We start from the raw sequence: 16,885 nt of genomic DNA, 5'->3' as shown, positions 1-16,885 counted from the left end.
CACTTCCACTTGCTGATATCTAAGATTTAACTCCTGTCCTCTTTCTTGACTGCTCAAAGCCCTATTCTGTTTTCCAGTTGGTCTTATTTTCTTATTAGAGCCCAGTGCACGGATTCATGCACCAGTGGGGTCCCTCGGCCTGGCCTGCGCCCTCTCGCAATCTATAATACCCTTTGTTTTGTGAAATCAATCTACACATTTAATGGTCAGCCAACACTTTTGGGGAGGAGGACTCAAACCGTTATTGTTTCTGTTTGTTTCTTCTTGACCATTATAAGAATAACTTCCAAGTTTCTGAGGGTGGAAGAACAAACATAAGTTCCACCTCGCCTCCAGAGAAAAGCAGAAGTGTGCGTTCCCATAGGCCACTGCGCTCCGGACTGAGCAGCCCTGAACCTGGGCTCTCCTCTCGCTGTGGCTGGTGAGGCTGCTCAGACTGCGGCCCTCGCGCAGGGGACCTGCCAACACGGCTTTCCATGGAGAGTCCCAGTGCCCCGGAGGGTTAAACCCAGTAGAGTGTCCAGGCAGGAACTTGCCTTCCATCCTGCAGAGCGCCCACAAGCACACAGTGCATTTGGGCTTGGGGATGCCCTCCCCCTGTGCCCCATGTGGCCAGCTTTTCAGGGCCTCGCCTTGCAGCTTTGCCTTCCCGTTAAGTTAAGCTGAAGTGACGCGATGGCTGGCAGGTGGCTGAGTGGCGGTGTTGCAGTTGGCAGGGGCTCTGCCTCCCGGGGCCAGGGCGCCCCCCACGTCAGCCCTCTCAGGAGCCCAGGAGGAGAGCTCTTTGCACGTGCCTCCTCCTGAGGGACCCGCGCTGCAGCGGCCGGTGCTGTGAAGCGTGTTGTGTCTGCAGGTTGCGAATAGAATCGATAGAGTAAAGCACCGCTGTTTAGTCACTAGCAGGGCCAGAGGTTTCATTTTAATTAAGATTGTTTAAATAAAAACGTTATTTATAAAGGAAGTGCTGCTCTCTGTCCAAACACGTAAGAAGGCTGCTCCCAGCTGAGATCCAATGCTGTTACAAAAGAATTAAATGCTGTTTTGTGTTTATGTTTATTTTATTTTATTTTTCAGAATTGGGATTTCTATTAAACCACTAATTATTTTAATCAAGCCCAATTTTAAGATAAAATAAAATAGTGGAACACTCTTACGCATGAGTATTTTATTCTACCAATCGTGATTATCTTATACAACAGGAGGTGTCAATATTATTGTTTTTTCATCTAGTTGATAAACCAACATGATTGTCATCAGAATCATTGTCATGATGAAACTTATTTACATATTACTGTTATTTTTTTAAGAATATACATTCATCTTTACTCAGCAGACATTTATTGATAACCTACTTTATTAATTCCTTACTGCACCAGGATGTAGGCCAGTTGGAAATAAACTTGGTAAAACAATTGAAACAGTTACAGGCTAATATAGACTATGGTATTGTATCTACCATACAATTGTATCTATTGCTTATCCACCTGTGCAATTCTATACAAGCTCATTACCAAAGCATTGCAGCCCACAGAGTATTTAATGAAAATTAGTTACAAGTTCTCCAGATCTATACCCTCATTGGGAACATAAACAAATCCAGTAAAATAATTTGTAAGCATTTTTTTCTCCTTCAAATGTTGTGTTCTATGGAATATAATCTTTATTTTAATATGGACAACTTTTCCCCTAGGGTTAAGAACTGAGTTTGAATTTTATACATGTGTAGTGCTAGTAAGGCACATTACAGGACTGAAAAAGGACAGATATGTGTTTATGCAAGTTACACTGGAGCAAACAAAGGCTGGAATTTCCCCAAATCACTCAACAAATTAAACTAAATTAGATACTTTTGATGCATGTCATTTTGATCTGATCCCTGATATAATTTTCAATCTTTTGAAAGATCAAAAAAAAATATGAAGTGCTCTATAATGCAGCCATTTATCAGTCATTGACTGAGATGGAGTAAATAAATAAAAGAGACCTACTCCTTTTTTTTAGGACTTTGAATTCCCACTAAAGAGGCTGATAAAAAAAAATGAAAATGCACAAAAAGTATCAATAAAGGCAGGGTTGAGAGTTTGTTGGGAGAAAACTAAGAGGAGGGGTAAGGAATACCGGACAGCAAAGGAGCCAGAGGAGTTGGGTTGTTCAAACCTGTGTCTGAGGGAGGACCAGGTAAGCTGAGGCCAAGGGGAATGGAAGGTCGTATTCTTTGTGAAAGTGAGGGGAGCACGAAGCAGGATGCATGTCCCATGGTCCCAAGGCTGCAGAGTGCTCGCCAGCTGAAGAACTGAAAAAGACCAGTCTCTGCACACTGCTCTAATTTGACATTTATTAAAATGCTATTAAATTGGTGGTTTATGTGTCTGTTTCACTCAAACTAGATTGTGAGTAACTTAAGGACAAACAAGCATAATATTTACACCAATCAATATTATTTGTAATATTAAATTATCAGTGCTTTCAAAGATCTTAGGTGCATACTTTTGATAAAATAAATTGAGAGGTGTAAGTATTTTCTGAAAATACTGATTTATAAACTTTATATTCTATTAATTAGAAATAAAATGTTATACTTTAAGATAGTGATATTAAATATTTAAAATTATAACCAATATATATTCACACAAACTTTTGGGAAGCAAAAAGATTTAAAAAAAAAGAAAGTGATTATGGTTACTTGCAAACTCTAATCTATATAAACATGTTTATGGTTTTGAACATGTATGTATTACTTTACAGAATCTATACATATAAATACCATATAAAATACATAGTTTTATATAGGAATATATTGTGATCTCATGCTTTAAATCCAAACATTTTTATAACATCCTATTTTCACTAAAGAGGGTAACTTGAACATATTTACATATATACAAAAACCACTATCAATCTATAATTTTTTAAATGAGGAATGTCTGTCAATTTTTAAATTTTTGTTGTTATTTTTATTTAGCTTATACATTTTCTACATTATATTTTTCTATAATAAAAATATTAGAAAATTTTGTAATTTTGAAGTGATTATATAGTACTAGGATAAATCATACCTGATTATGATTATTCTTTTAATGACTATTAATTTCATTTGATAATACTTTCTTTAATATTTGTGTATTTATATCTTGAAGTAAGATTAATGAACAGTTCCCTTTTCCACTTTATCTTTATGTAGTGTTAAAATCACATTTTTCTAGCATTTTAGGATGTGTGGAGAGCTTTATTTCTATACTTATAAATCTTTATCTGATAAAAATAAGGGATTATTTGATAAAAGATCTTTCCTTTATAACTCATTCTCTAGGTTTGGTATATTCAACTTGTTTGATTTCTTTTGAGTTCATTTTAGTCTTTAATCTTTTGTAATGAGCATAATTAATTTCACAGATGTTCTTAATTTCAGGGATGTAAAATTATAACTAGCACTATGGTGATATTTCTTGATCCTTGTTTCTTCTCACATCGCCTTTATCGTGATTTATTTATCTGCTATATTTCTTGTTTTTTGTAGTATTCTGTTTGAGAGGTAGGACAGGGAAAGCAAACACGTGAAGTGCACTTAGTTAGCTTGTCTTTCAAAGAGCAGGAGTTGCCCTTATCTCCTGTTCCCCTTCTGAAACTCTAAACCACCCTTTGAAGGGTCCCTGGGCAGGAAGCTCCACTTGCAGGCTGAGCTGGGGTTAGGGTAGGTGATGGGGAAGAGGGGGCAGTGAGTAGGTGGAGAGAATTCCTATTACCAAACTGTAAATGGGTACTATTTTGTCCCTTGAGTTGAGTATCTCATGCCTCTGATACCTTGCTTCACCTTCCAAAAAAACACTCTTAACAACCAAATGCAATTGAACAGTCTTCAGTTCTGATGGCTTTCATTGTCAATACATTCATATTCATTTTATGATTTCAAAAAAGATTCTCAAAAATAATAGTATTTATATATTAACTAAAATATTTGGAATTAAAATGGGAACATATAGAAATGGCCTTTTGAATGACTTTTTAAAGTTTTTAAGACAAAAAACTTCTAAAGATGCATTCAGGGTTGCCTACCTTTTCTAAGACTAGAATTGCATAGCACAAACATGGCCAGGGGAGAAGACAGAATATTTTCTGTATTTGGAGACTTCTCATAACTTTTTGTAAAAATTATTTTTATTACTTTTTTTTCTTATGATAAAGTACTAAATAAAACTGTAATTCAAAATTAAGGACAATATTTCACATGTCCTATCTCTCTTATCTCCAAGTTCAACTGCATTCTATCACAAAGTGCTCACATTTAATAAAGATAACAGTAAATGCTAACATCTATTGATTACTTATATCTCAGGCACTCCTTAAGCCCTTTGTATAGATTATTCCATTTCATCCTCCTGACCACTCTACAAAGTAGGTGTTGTTAAAATCATCCTCTCGGAGAGAGGTTAAGTAACTTGGTAATACCATAGCTAGTTAGTGGTATCTGGGATAAAATCCCAGGTCACCACGATTCATGTGGCAATAGATGGTTTCATGATGTGACAATTAAACATTAGTATTTGTAAATAAAGCTATAAAGTTTATTTATGATTGTGTGTAGTAAAATTAATTCTTGATCTGTGCTACCTGAATGAAATACAATTTTAATAACTCAAGTTAAAAAAACACATAAAGTTATGTGATTAGGAATGTGGCTATACTGGAATTTGAAAGTATTTTTAAAGCCAAGTTACTAACATTTGTACTTAAATAGAACAATCAGAGAGAATGCTGGTAGCTTTCTCAGCATTGCTGTTTCTGTTGGGGCATCATTGTCTGCAGCTGTAAATGACCTTCCAACTTTGACTGCAGGATTCTCGGACATATTCCATCATTGACTAAGGAAACATTTGTAACAATGTAGGATGACTCCTTCACAGTTGGGTGACAAAAGATACATAGACAGCACCCCAGATCTTAAAACTTCATAGTCTTCTGATAGCTCCATGTCATCCTGCTCTCCCAACTAGGCAAGCGATAAATGGCTTAGGCAAGAAGCAAAAATGTAAGAGCTTTCACACTTACCATATCAGCTTCCTGGAAGGAGATAGCATTTTGTTTTCAACAGGTTATAGTCAAAGCTTTGAGGATATTTTTACTTAGTACAGGAAGACAACTATCAATCTAGCAAACCAATACTACAAGTTGTACAACTGAAATGTAATGCCTTCCTTGAACCAAAACCCTTTTGTGAGCTCAAATGACAAGACAAAAACCAGGGCCTAGTTGATGTTGACTTATAGTGAAGACAGAAACAAACCTAATAATCTTAGACAAAACACTTACTATGTTTTATAGTAAGAACGCTACAGGAGAGAGGAGTAAGCAAGGATCTAGTTCCTACATTGCCAGTAGCAGGATTTCCATGTGAGAATCTTTCTCCATGCTTCAATCTCCTCATCTGCAAAGATGATAAAAGTCTCCTGACTCCTCTTGTGGAGTAGTTTAAGAATCCCATCATAGGGCTGTTCAGGGAGAATTCTTTGTGATGGAGATGTGCTATGCATACATTGTTTAGAGAGGCAATATGGAAATTTTACATACAAAAAAATGCAAGATTCATGGAGCTCAAATATATTTATAGAATTTCAAATTGATTTTATGTATATTTAATATTAATTTTATTAATATTAACCAAATTTCATATGTAGAATAGATCATTTGCCTTGACACAAATGTGAAGATGGGTGCAATCCCATTTTGTGACAGGTAAGATGTTCCTTAGATCATCACCATTCTATCTTATGATACTTAGCTTTTTTTTTTGTGTGTGTGTGTGTGTGTGTGTGTGTGTGTGTGTGTGTGTAATGCTTTTAAGTATGTTTTTATTGATTTTAGAGAGAAAGGAAGGGAGAAGGAGAGAGAGAGAGACAGACTTCACGGAGCAAGGTAGATTGGCTGCCTCCTGCATGCCTCCACTGAGGATCAAATCCAAAACACAGGCATCAAACCCAGGTGCCCTGACCAGGAATCAAACCTGGGACCTCTCAGTCCAAGGCAAGACACTCAACCAACTGAGTCACACTGTCCAGAGCATGTTTTAAATGGATGCATTTATAGCTTAGTTCCCATGGCCCCACCCTGGTCACATGTTAGAAACTTGAAGTTAGCAAATAAGCATTTTCCACTTTGTGTCTTGCCTGATACTATACATATATCCACAATTAGTACAAAATACCTACATACTTATGATACTATTTTAGAGAAAAATAAAAATACATAAAAGTCTATTTTTTAAAATAGTAGTATTTGATTGTGTGTCTTATATTACTCTTACAAGTCAATTTGATAACTTTTAAACATTTTCAGAGAATAGGTGCTTTATTTTCCTACCACAGTAATTCACTGTTAGTATATCACCACTGCTCATTTTCCATTTTTCATACATGTTATTGCATTTTTAAGTTGATAACCACTGCTTGTTTGCAAGTATATATAACATTTTTCTCTCATTGACAGTCTTCCCAATAGTGATCCAAAATGTAGAAAACGCAAAGAAATGATGGGATAACTAAGCATGCAGCATGCATGAAACTATAGTCACAGCTTCAAATTAAAAGAATGGGAGAATCAATATCTAAAAGGGAGAAACTAGATGGTTTGTAAATTCATAGTAACCGCATTTTAGCAATGGTAGGATTTAGAAAAAGACTGAATTTAGACCATATTTGAAAATTTTACAATTTAACACATGTTTGGCTTTTTACATGCCCCATGGTTATTGCTGGACTGTTGAGTATCATAGGAAAATATTTAAAAAATCAATGTATTACTGGAAATAAAACTCTACCAAGTTAGAAAAATGCTGCAAAAGTTTCTATGCAAAAGTTTCTATGAACTTACTTAGTCATTCATCAAGTATAAGTTAAGTAATATAAACATCTAAAATTGTTTATTTTTGAAAGAAAATCTGCAATTATGATATTTGAGTTTCCAGTTGTGAATTTGTCCTAAAGTTACTAGTGTTTATGTCTTAACAGGGAATACTTCTGTGATGAAATTTTAAGAATAATTTCTCTTTTGTAAATTACCACTTTCGTCGGGGAAAAAATAGCTTTGAAAATTGAGGTTGTAAGAAGAGCTTTATCCAGAACTGATATTGTTCTTGTATTTACTAGTAATAGATTTTTTAAAATTGTACTAGTATTGCCAAAGCTGGTTTGGCTCAGTGGTAGAGCGTCGGTCTGCGGACTGAAAGTCCCGGGTTCGATTCCGGTCAAGGGCATGTACATTGGTTGTGGGCACATCCCTGGTGGGGGGTGTGCAAGAGGCAGCTGGTCAATGTTTCTCTCTCATAGACATTTCTAGCTCTCTATCTCTCTCCCTTCCTCTCTGTAAAAAAAAATCAATAAAATATATATTTTTTAAATGTACTATTATTATTTAAAACCCCCTTGGGTAGAATAAAAGGAGGAAAATTTTTATCTGGGAGATATTATTTACATTTAGCCCCATATGAATCTGTTCTGGGCAAGTAATTTGCAATTAACCATACAAAGATGCTTATTTTCATTAATATTTTAAGTGTTAAGTGCAATAAATAACAAAGTTCATGTATCTACATTTCATTAGTTTTTGGAAAAAAAGACACTCTAAATAAATCACTGATCCACAGCAGAGTGTCTCTCCTGCCCTTTAGATTATCAAAATCACAGAGGGACCTCCTCCCAGTACAGGCTTGCCACATGTAGTTGGTCAGATAACCCATGTGAAGAAACAACAAGCCAATTGGAAATCGCAAATAACCAGTGGTTTTTTAGGATTAGTTGAATCTTTTCTTGACTTATCTAAGATGATTAAATTTTATTAGAAAAAAAATATAGCAAAGTTAAAGTGCATGAAATCATTAACCCATGTTGGAACACAAGAGTGTTAGGAAAGAACTGAAGACAAAGAAGTCTGTAATTATATCAGTTTCCAGGAAAGAGAGTTATATGACATCCTCATAAAAACATTCCATACATATGCCTATAGATGAATAACATTTAGGTGTCTCCATATGAGTTTGATAATCAGTGATTCATATTTTGTTGGTTTTAAAGAAAAATCTGCCAGGATTAGTCAATTAACGTTATAGGTAGTAAAGACTGTTAGGTTTCCCCAACTTTCATGAACTTATTTTCTCCACTTTCCTAATCATATATTTTCACTGAAGCTCACCTGTGCTGGGTATAGAGATCTCCCAGCACGTTTATGCTTTCCTATGGAATAGAACTAATAAAAGGTGATCAACTTAAGGCATTGGCTTTTAGGCACCAGAATTGTTTGATTTTGATATAAAAATGACTGGAATGTCTAAAAGTCTTAAGAATGGGTTGTCTAATCTTCATAATCAGAAGGCTGGGTTTTTATTTACTTTTTAGAAACCTAAGGGATATAATGTATACAAATATTAAAGGCATAGTTGAAAATATATATAACTTTAGCTAAAAATTGTCAGACTTATTTTTCTTTAAAGCATTTTAAAGCAATTGTATTAAAATGGACATAAGATGCAAGTGAGAATGTTGGGGAGAGAAAGCATGGCATGGTAGACAAATTGGTGGATAAGTAGACAAGGCAAGCAGGTATTTAATTTTAATGCCTTCCTTTATACATACATAATACTTGTTTTTTATAATGACATTGGATTCTTTGAATAGCATGATCTAGCTGTAAAACAAAGAAAGAACACTACCTGGCAAAAGGGATGAATAATAACAATCCATTGTTCATATATTAATCATCTGCTTTGATAAGATATGTAACTCTTACCTGTAGACTTTATGTTTATCAACCATTTTGCTTAATTGCTTTTGTTGACATAATTTTTTTTTTATTTTTCTAATCAAAAACGTTCTAGTAGAAAACATTTCTAGTCAAACTACTAGGCTTCATAGCTCCTGTAAGGTATTTATTTATAAGCAAGTGAACTAAATCTTTTATATGGGAAAGAGAACCCTCAAAAGTGTAAGGAGGTCAGTAGGACTTGTAACCTTCTTAGAACTGACACAGCTCAGTCCTCTCTGAGAAAATCTGGCAATCTTCCCTACCAAGCTAAAAGGTCAAATTAACCAACTGTTACATTTTTCTGGGTAAAATGGCAAGTTGAAATATGTTGGTATTAAACAACAATTATAAATTGATTTTAAGCATAGAATGCCAAATGTTATTTCTCCTTTTAAAAGCTACAACTAATATATTATTTTTTAGTCTGTCATATTTGATAACAATTTAGTTTAACTTTCTCTTGGTCTAAATACCTTGATTTGTTATTATAATCATCTATAAATCTTAATTACTGCCCACAACATCCTAATATATAAAAACCCTGGGTCTGTCACATCCACAACCACAGGAGGCTTGACAAATCAGAAGTCAGTCAATGCTGGGTTGCTACAGTTGCAGGCGAGGAGAAACAACACTGAATGCTGAGAGGACTGTGAATCAGGCCCAGAGAGAGGCCTGAGAGAGAAGCAGTATCTGATCCGTAGCTTCTATGGCGGCTGTTGATCAGCACTTACCTCTCTCTTTCTTTCTGGGCCTGGCCAGCAGCCTTGCCTCCATTTTTCTCCAGGCCTCCATGGGGCTGCTGATCAGCCCTGCCTTTCTGATAAGGCCCCATTAATATAATAGGCTCAGAGACCCTGTATGGCATAGAAACTGACTAATCAGAACCAAATCTGGATCAACTGTGAGTAGTCAATTGTAGAGCTTTTGATACTGACTGGCATAGAAACCAACCAATCAGAACCAAATCTGGGTGAGTTGCGAGGAGCCAATGGCTGCCTAGGAGGCTGAGCTTTTGATGCTGACTGGCAAAGAAACTGGCCAATCAGAACCAAATTGGCTGGAAGAGGTGGACACTTGGGGTGAGATCAGGCCAGCAAGGAAGGACAGTTAAGGGTTATCAGGCAGGCAGAGGCAGTTAGAGGTGATCAGACAAGCAGGAAAGGGCAGTTGGGGACAATATTAGGCCAGCAGGGGAGGGCAATTGGTAGTGATATCAGGTCAGCAAGGAAGGGTTAATGTTCTAACAAGGTTCAAGTTTGAGCTACTTCGTACAAAATCACAGTCACTTATTCTTAGGAATTGAGTCATTTTCCTTGGACAACACACTAAGAGTCACAGAGAAAGGTTTCAGCATCCCTTAAATTACTTTCAAAACACTAGTCAGCCAAAACCGGTTTGGCTCAGTGGATAGAGCATCAGCCTGCGGACTGCAGGGTCCCAGGTTCAATTCCAGTCAAGAGCATGTACCTTGGTTGCGGACACATCCCCAGTGGGGGGTGTGCAGGAGGCAGCTGGTCGATATTTCTCTCTCATCTATGTTTCTGGCTCTCTACCTCTCTCCCTTCCTCTCTGTGAAAAATCAATAAAATGTTTGTTTAAAAAAAAACACCAAAAAACACTAATCAAAGTTTTAAATATCTGATTTTGATTTTTCCTTTGTCATTCCTTCAACAATTTTAAACATATAATGATTTTCTTTTGAAGTAGTGATATGTTTACATACTTTTAATTTCCCTTTTGTCTGAAGAAAATTTTTTTCTGTTGTCTGCAGGAGGTTACAATATTCTATAATAGTAAGATTTCAAATAAAAATGACGATAGTGTTATTGTATTACTACCTATAAATGGTTCTCAATTTAAAATGTTTCTTCCCTTGGGTTTTCATTAACTGTCCACATGGACCTAGCCACACTGAGAAACACTTGTTTCATACCTGGGATGCATATATGTCAGAGTGAGGGCATCATTTCCACATACAAGAAGTGAAGAGGGAATATGGAAGAATGGTGTCTTTTTTAAATTTATCTTTATTGCTGAAAGTATTACAGATGTTTCTTCCCTTCCCCCCCACCATTGACCTCCTCCATCCTACTCCTGTCCCTCCCAAATATATTTGTAAAGCACAAGTTCAGAGTGCACTTTGAAGTGAAATGACCTCTGAGAGGAAAAAAATAATAATTATAAGCCCAGACTTTGGCATTTGTTTAGCACACAGTAGGAACTCAATAAATATGTGTCAAAGTATGAGAAAATAAATGAGTGTGTTTATAAATATTAGGTGTCAAATGCTTAGTATTAAACTGTGTCTCCCAATCTTCTTGATAGTTCCTTGATTTATCTTACAAGTTGAGTGCTCCATTTCCTCCACCCGGGATGCTCTGCCTTACCACCCTTAGTCAGACCTTCCCTCACTCATAGAACAGATTACTGAAACTCACCTTTTACCAGGTGGCGAGTTACCTGAAAGCAAGGCTCAGGTTTCATCATCCATATGCCCTTGGTTCATGTCCAACTGCTCTCTCCCCCGCCCTCCTTTGCTGACTTCTGCACCATTCTAATCACAGCTATCTGAAGAGTCCTTCAAACAAAGATCTCACTGTATTAATACTTTACTAAAATAATTAAACAACTTCACACTGCATGTAGCGCATCTAAAATTCCCCCTCTCTCTTCCAGAGGTGGTATGTACCTCTCTATTTTTCATGCACTCTGCTTTGATCTTACTATTTTTCTTTCAATTTCTTCAACAGCTCATGTTCTTTTCTGTCTCAATTCCTCCTCTTTGATGCCTCACCTTCCTCCCATCACTGCCTTGCTAATTATAATTCAGCCTTAAGATCACAGTTAAAGTGTTAACTGTTTCCAGGTAGTCTTTCTTTTCTTTTCTTTTTCTTTTTTTCTTTTTTTTTCTGTTTTAATCAGTAGATCTGCGGTGTACTATGACTTTTCTTCATGTGACAGGTTGAAATTTGTAATTAGATATTTATTTATGTGAACCTATTGGCATCAGAGTCTTGTGTCATACATTTACCTTAATAAAATCAGCCTCTACCATGGTAGCAGGTACATACTACATTCTTGTTAAATATTGTTTCAATAAAGAAATTTATCTTAGTTTTTCCCCCAATTGTGAACATCCTGAAGGGAAGAAGAAGAGACACAAAGAAAGGTGGGGGAAGAAACTAATGAGCAATTATAAAAGATGTGTTAAAGATTCAAATTGAATGGTAACATAAGTGCACGTGTCAAATGTGAAAGGAGGAGGTCTATGTCTGTGATGACTGATTGAACCACTGCACACTCACCAAATAAAAGGCCCTTGAGTGGGGCCCGGAGTCTGCATGCTTTAACGTCCGCAGGAGATTCTGTGCGCAGCGGTTTAGAGATACGGAACTGGGGTCTTGGGAGGCTGACGGAGGAATCACAGAGACACCTCTTACCTCAGAAAATCTTCGAGGGATCAACAAAATAGTAACTGAATGTCACTAGAAGTTTTAACTCTGCACACACATAAAACAAACTCTCAGGATATCTAAAAACAATATCAAAGCTTTTGCTGGTTGGAGAAAGTACAAAAAAATGGTTGAGACCTGCTTCCTTTATTATCCTACTACAAATTGTACATAAGTAAACTGGATCCAATTTCTGTTGACCCTTCAAAATAGTCAGGCTTACCGGGACCGGTTTGGCTCAGTGGATAGAGCGTCGGCCTGCGGACTGAAAGGTCCTGGGTTAGATTCCGGTCAAGGGCATGTATTGATACCTTGGTTGCAGGCATATCCCCAGTAGGGGGTGTGCAAAAGGCAGCTGATCGATGATTCTCTCATCGATGTTTCTAACTCTCTATCCCTCTCTCTTCCTCTCTGTGAAAAATCAATAAAATATATTTTTTTTAAAAATAGGCTAGACTATGAGATAAAAGATATCATGATATTTTGTTCCTAGCCATTAAAAATTACAAACTATATTTTCAGTTTAATCAAAAGATTATTCAGTATTTTCTTCACTAGCTGTCTATTTCTGAAATCCCTTTTAAAATTCCATTAAAAACTAATACATTGTCAGGCTGGTAACACTCAGTGGTTGAGCATCAACCTATGAAGCAGGATGTCACAGTTTGATTCCCATCAGGGCACATGGCCAGGTTGCAGGCTCTATCCCCAGTGTGGGACTTGCAGGAGGCAGTAGATCAATGATTCTTTCTCATCATTGATGTTTATATTTCTCTCTCCGCTGTCTCTTCCTCTGGAAAATCAATAAAAAAATATTTTAAAAAGTCACAAAACCCATACATGATCCAAGACATCTCTGGGAAGAAGAAAAAGTAATTCCACAAATTGTGCAAGTTCTTGAGGAACTGGGGAAACTAAGACACAGCTGACACAGCAGGAAGACTAATCACCCAGCTCCTGCTGTTCGTTGGTGGCGTCCAGCCCTCATCCAGACAGTCTCCAGGAGGAGAGAAGGTCCAGAAAGGCAGAAGCCGACAGCCTGTGATCCTTTTCAGGTGCCCATTGCTGTTAATTAAATTAAACAATTGGCAAACTACAGGCCACATTTTGCCTGCTATCTGTTTTTTAGTAAGTCCTGAGAGCTAAGTATAATTTTTATATTTTTAAATAGAGTTTAAAAAGAAAAAAAAAGTATTTTGACATAAAAATTTCATGAAATTCAAATTTCAATGTCCATAAATAAAATGTTATTGGAACAGCCACACTCATCATTTACATATTGACTATGGCTGTGTTGTGCAACAATAGCAGAGTTGAGTAGCTGCAACAGAGACCCTGTGATCTGCAAAACTTAAGTGTTTATTAGCTGATCCTTTAAGGAAAAGGTTTGCCAATCCCTCATTTAGAGAATGCTACAATACAAATATTCCTGAGAGCCTCAGCAGACCTCTGCATGCACATATACAATCATAAATGCATGGACATACAGTATACCCACACATAAAAACTGCATATATTTCAAGTACAACAAAATCTACTTGTGCATATCAAGTTTAGAATCTCCTCTTTAGCACTTTATTTTAGCAGCAGAAACAAAAACAAAAATATCCCCTTCTTTTCCTTAATACTTAGACAAAATCCTGGTTATCATCTAAGTGTTATGTTCCTGACACTGATTCTCTAAGTGTAGTAGCTAATATTTAACCTGAGTAAAATTTAGCCTTTCATTTCCCAGATAACCCACTGGTTTCAGTGGACAGAGACCATTTTGTGAAGGCCAGCTAAATTTCTTAAGTAGCATACAGAGTTGCTTTTACACTTGCTGAGAGTGAGTGAAAATCAATCAGGAAGTCTTGAGGCCTTTGACAAAGTAAAGGTGCTCTGAGCCTGTGAGTGCAAATTAATTTTCTTTATTTTGCCTTAGATTAGACAAGACCAGGCAAGAAAATTTGAGTATGAACAGACTAAGAGCAGAGAGCAAGCTGAAGCAAAATAAAAAGGAGGTAACCTGCATATAGATAAAACGTTTTCAATACAATAGTATAGTATAATATACAATATCAATTCTCATTAGGTTAGAAATCCATCTGCCTTACTCCACACGGTGGCCCCAGTATCTGGACCAGTACCTATTTCTAGCGGAACACAATAAATATATGTATTCTCTAGGTCTGAGACAGAGAGTGAGCGAACCTGTATCTTCCTGCCTGTATCTCACTTTGTAACTTAAGTTTCAATCTCTGTCCTGAATAATGTACACCAGAAATTATCTGAGGAGGTACCTCCTCCTCTGCCTTAACTTCTTAAAATAAGATTAACATTCTTCAGTGACTTAAAAGGATACAGATAATAACTCAGAACTCAATTAACCTAAAACTCACACAAAGTGTATTAATAGCATTAGATTCTACTCAATAGACATGTTCATTTACTATGTCTACTGAATAAGAATTTCTCGGTTTTTAATACAGCTTTTCCTTGGTTTGCTTTTGTTTTCCTGTGGAATATTAAAAGGTGATAAATTTATTTAATCCTAAGAGTAATGCCAGTGAATTAGAAGATAATTAGCAGTATGGTTGAAATGAAAAAGGCTGGCAATACCATGTGTTGGCAAAATGGGGGAAAAACAGAATTCCCTAATGTTATTAATAAGACTATAAATTGGTACAATCATTAGGGAAGTATTTGACAGTATCTATTAAAGTTTAACATATTGATATTGTATGTAAAGCAACTCCAATCTTAGGTATATACCTAATAGAAAAGTATACAAGTATTAAGAATGAAAAATGTGAAAATATTACATATCACATAATAGCATTATTCTAGTCAAAACATAAAATCAAACCAAATATTAATCAACAGCAAAATGAATAGAAATTTATGGTGAAATCATACAGTAAAATTCTATATAGCAACAAAAATGGGCAATCTTTCTGCTATATGCAATAACTCAGAGGGAATTCTGGTAAAGTGACACTGGATACAGTGAGTACATACTGCATGATTCCAGTGGGCTTTTATAATGTTAAAAATGTATACATTATGTCTTCCTAACTAAATATGTGTCTTCCAGTGAAAGGAACCATATTTCCCTTGTTTAAATATATGACATACATGCCTTGACTTTGATTTCCAGAAAGATGGAGGAGAGATACTTTTAAGTACAGCTAAAATCCTGGACTAACTTAAAAATATACTGAAAGGTGAAGGGAAAAAGGCAGACAATCTACTCACCTCAGGACTAGAGGAGAGTCTTAGTGATCAAAATCCCTGGATTTTCTTTTGGCTACATATTTCCCAGACAAGGAGCTGGTTCCCAACAACCCTGAAATTCCAGGAAGAACAGTAAAAAAATGCCCCAACAAGATTACCTCTATCTCTAACCAAGGGACCTGCAAGACAAACGAGTTTTGGAAAATAACCACTCTGAATCAAATGAACACTGCAGATAAAAACAAAACAAACAAACAAACAAAACAAACAAACAAACAAAACCAAACAACAACCAAAAAACTATAACCAGCCGAAACTGGTTTGACTCAGTGGTAGAATGTCAGTCTGCAGACTGAAGGGTCCCAGCTTTGATTCTGGTCAAGGGCATGTACATTGGTTGTGGACACATCACCCGTAGGGGGTGCACAAGAGGCAGTTGGTCTATGTTTCCCTCTCATCGACGTTTCTAGCTCTCTATTTCTCTCCCTTCCTCTCTGTAAAAAATCAATAAAATATATTGAAAAAAACTATAACCATATTCTTATACATGCCAACAAAAGACAGATGGAGGCCCTAGACTACCATCTCATGATGATAATATTGGCCTGATTTACCAACAGGGATGGTGTCACAGAAGAATAGGTAGGAGACAGGGACATTCATCCCAACCAGTCAGTAATGAGGTCACCCTCTCTTTCCATGGTGACAGCGGAGACCACAGGTGACATCTGATAAGTATTATAGTCATAACTTTCTCCGTACCAATTAGAGTCATGACTTTCTTCATCCCCAGCCATAACAAGGCAACCCCTATCATAACGTTAGCAGAGATTACTGAGGGATTCAGAAATACCACCCCACCCCTCTGGAACCAAGATGTCAAATAGAGAAACCTTGGCTTCCACTTCCACCTAAGACAGTACCCCTCTCCCCACTACAGTGACTCAATAAAAACTAGCTAAGCAGGTCTAAAAAGGATTCAGTTTCATAACACAATAGGAAAATATCTAAATTTCAATTGCATACTGAATGAAAAAAATATAATCAATAGGTGCCAACATTGAGATAACGGATATTAATGTTATCCTTATTTTTAAGCAATTATGATCAAAATACTAAAACAAGTGATTATGAGCATGTTTTATATATAAATATATATATTTCAGCAAATAGAAATTCTCAGAAAAACAGAAGAATATAAAGAAGCTGCAACAAGAATAAAGAGGAGGGAATTTTGAAATTTTAGAACAAGGAAATACAATACCATGGGTTCAACAACAGAGTGGAGGGACTCAGAAAATAAACAGTGCATCAAATTATAAAATAATAGAAGCTATCCAATCCAAACAATAAAGCAGACTTGACAATAAATAACCAGGCTTCATTGACATGTGTGACTATAGGTAACTAAAGATCTAACATAA

Source organism: Pipistrellus kuhlii, unplaced genomic scaffold (assembly GCF_014108245.1).
Source record: "Pipistrellus kuhlii isolate mPipKuh1 unplaced genomic scaffold, mPipKuh1.p scaffold_m20_p_27, whole genome shotgun sequence".
NCBI lineage: Eukaryota > Metazoa > Chordata > Mammalia > Chiroptera > Vespertilionidae > Pipistrellus > Pipistrellus kuhlii.
Note: the sequence above shows the minus strand (reverse complement) of the source record.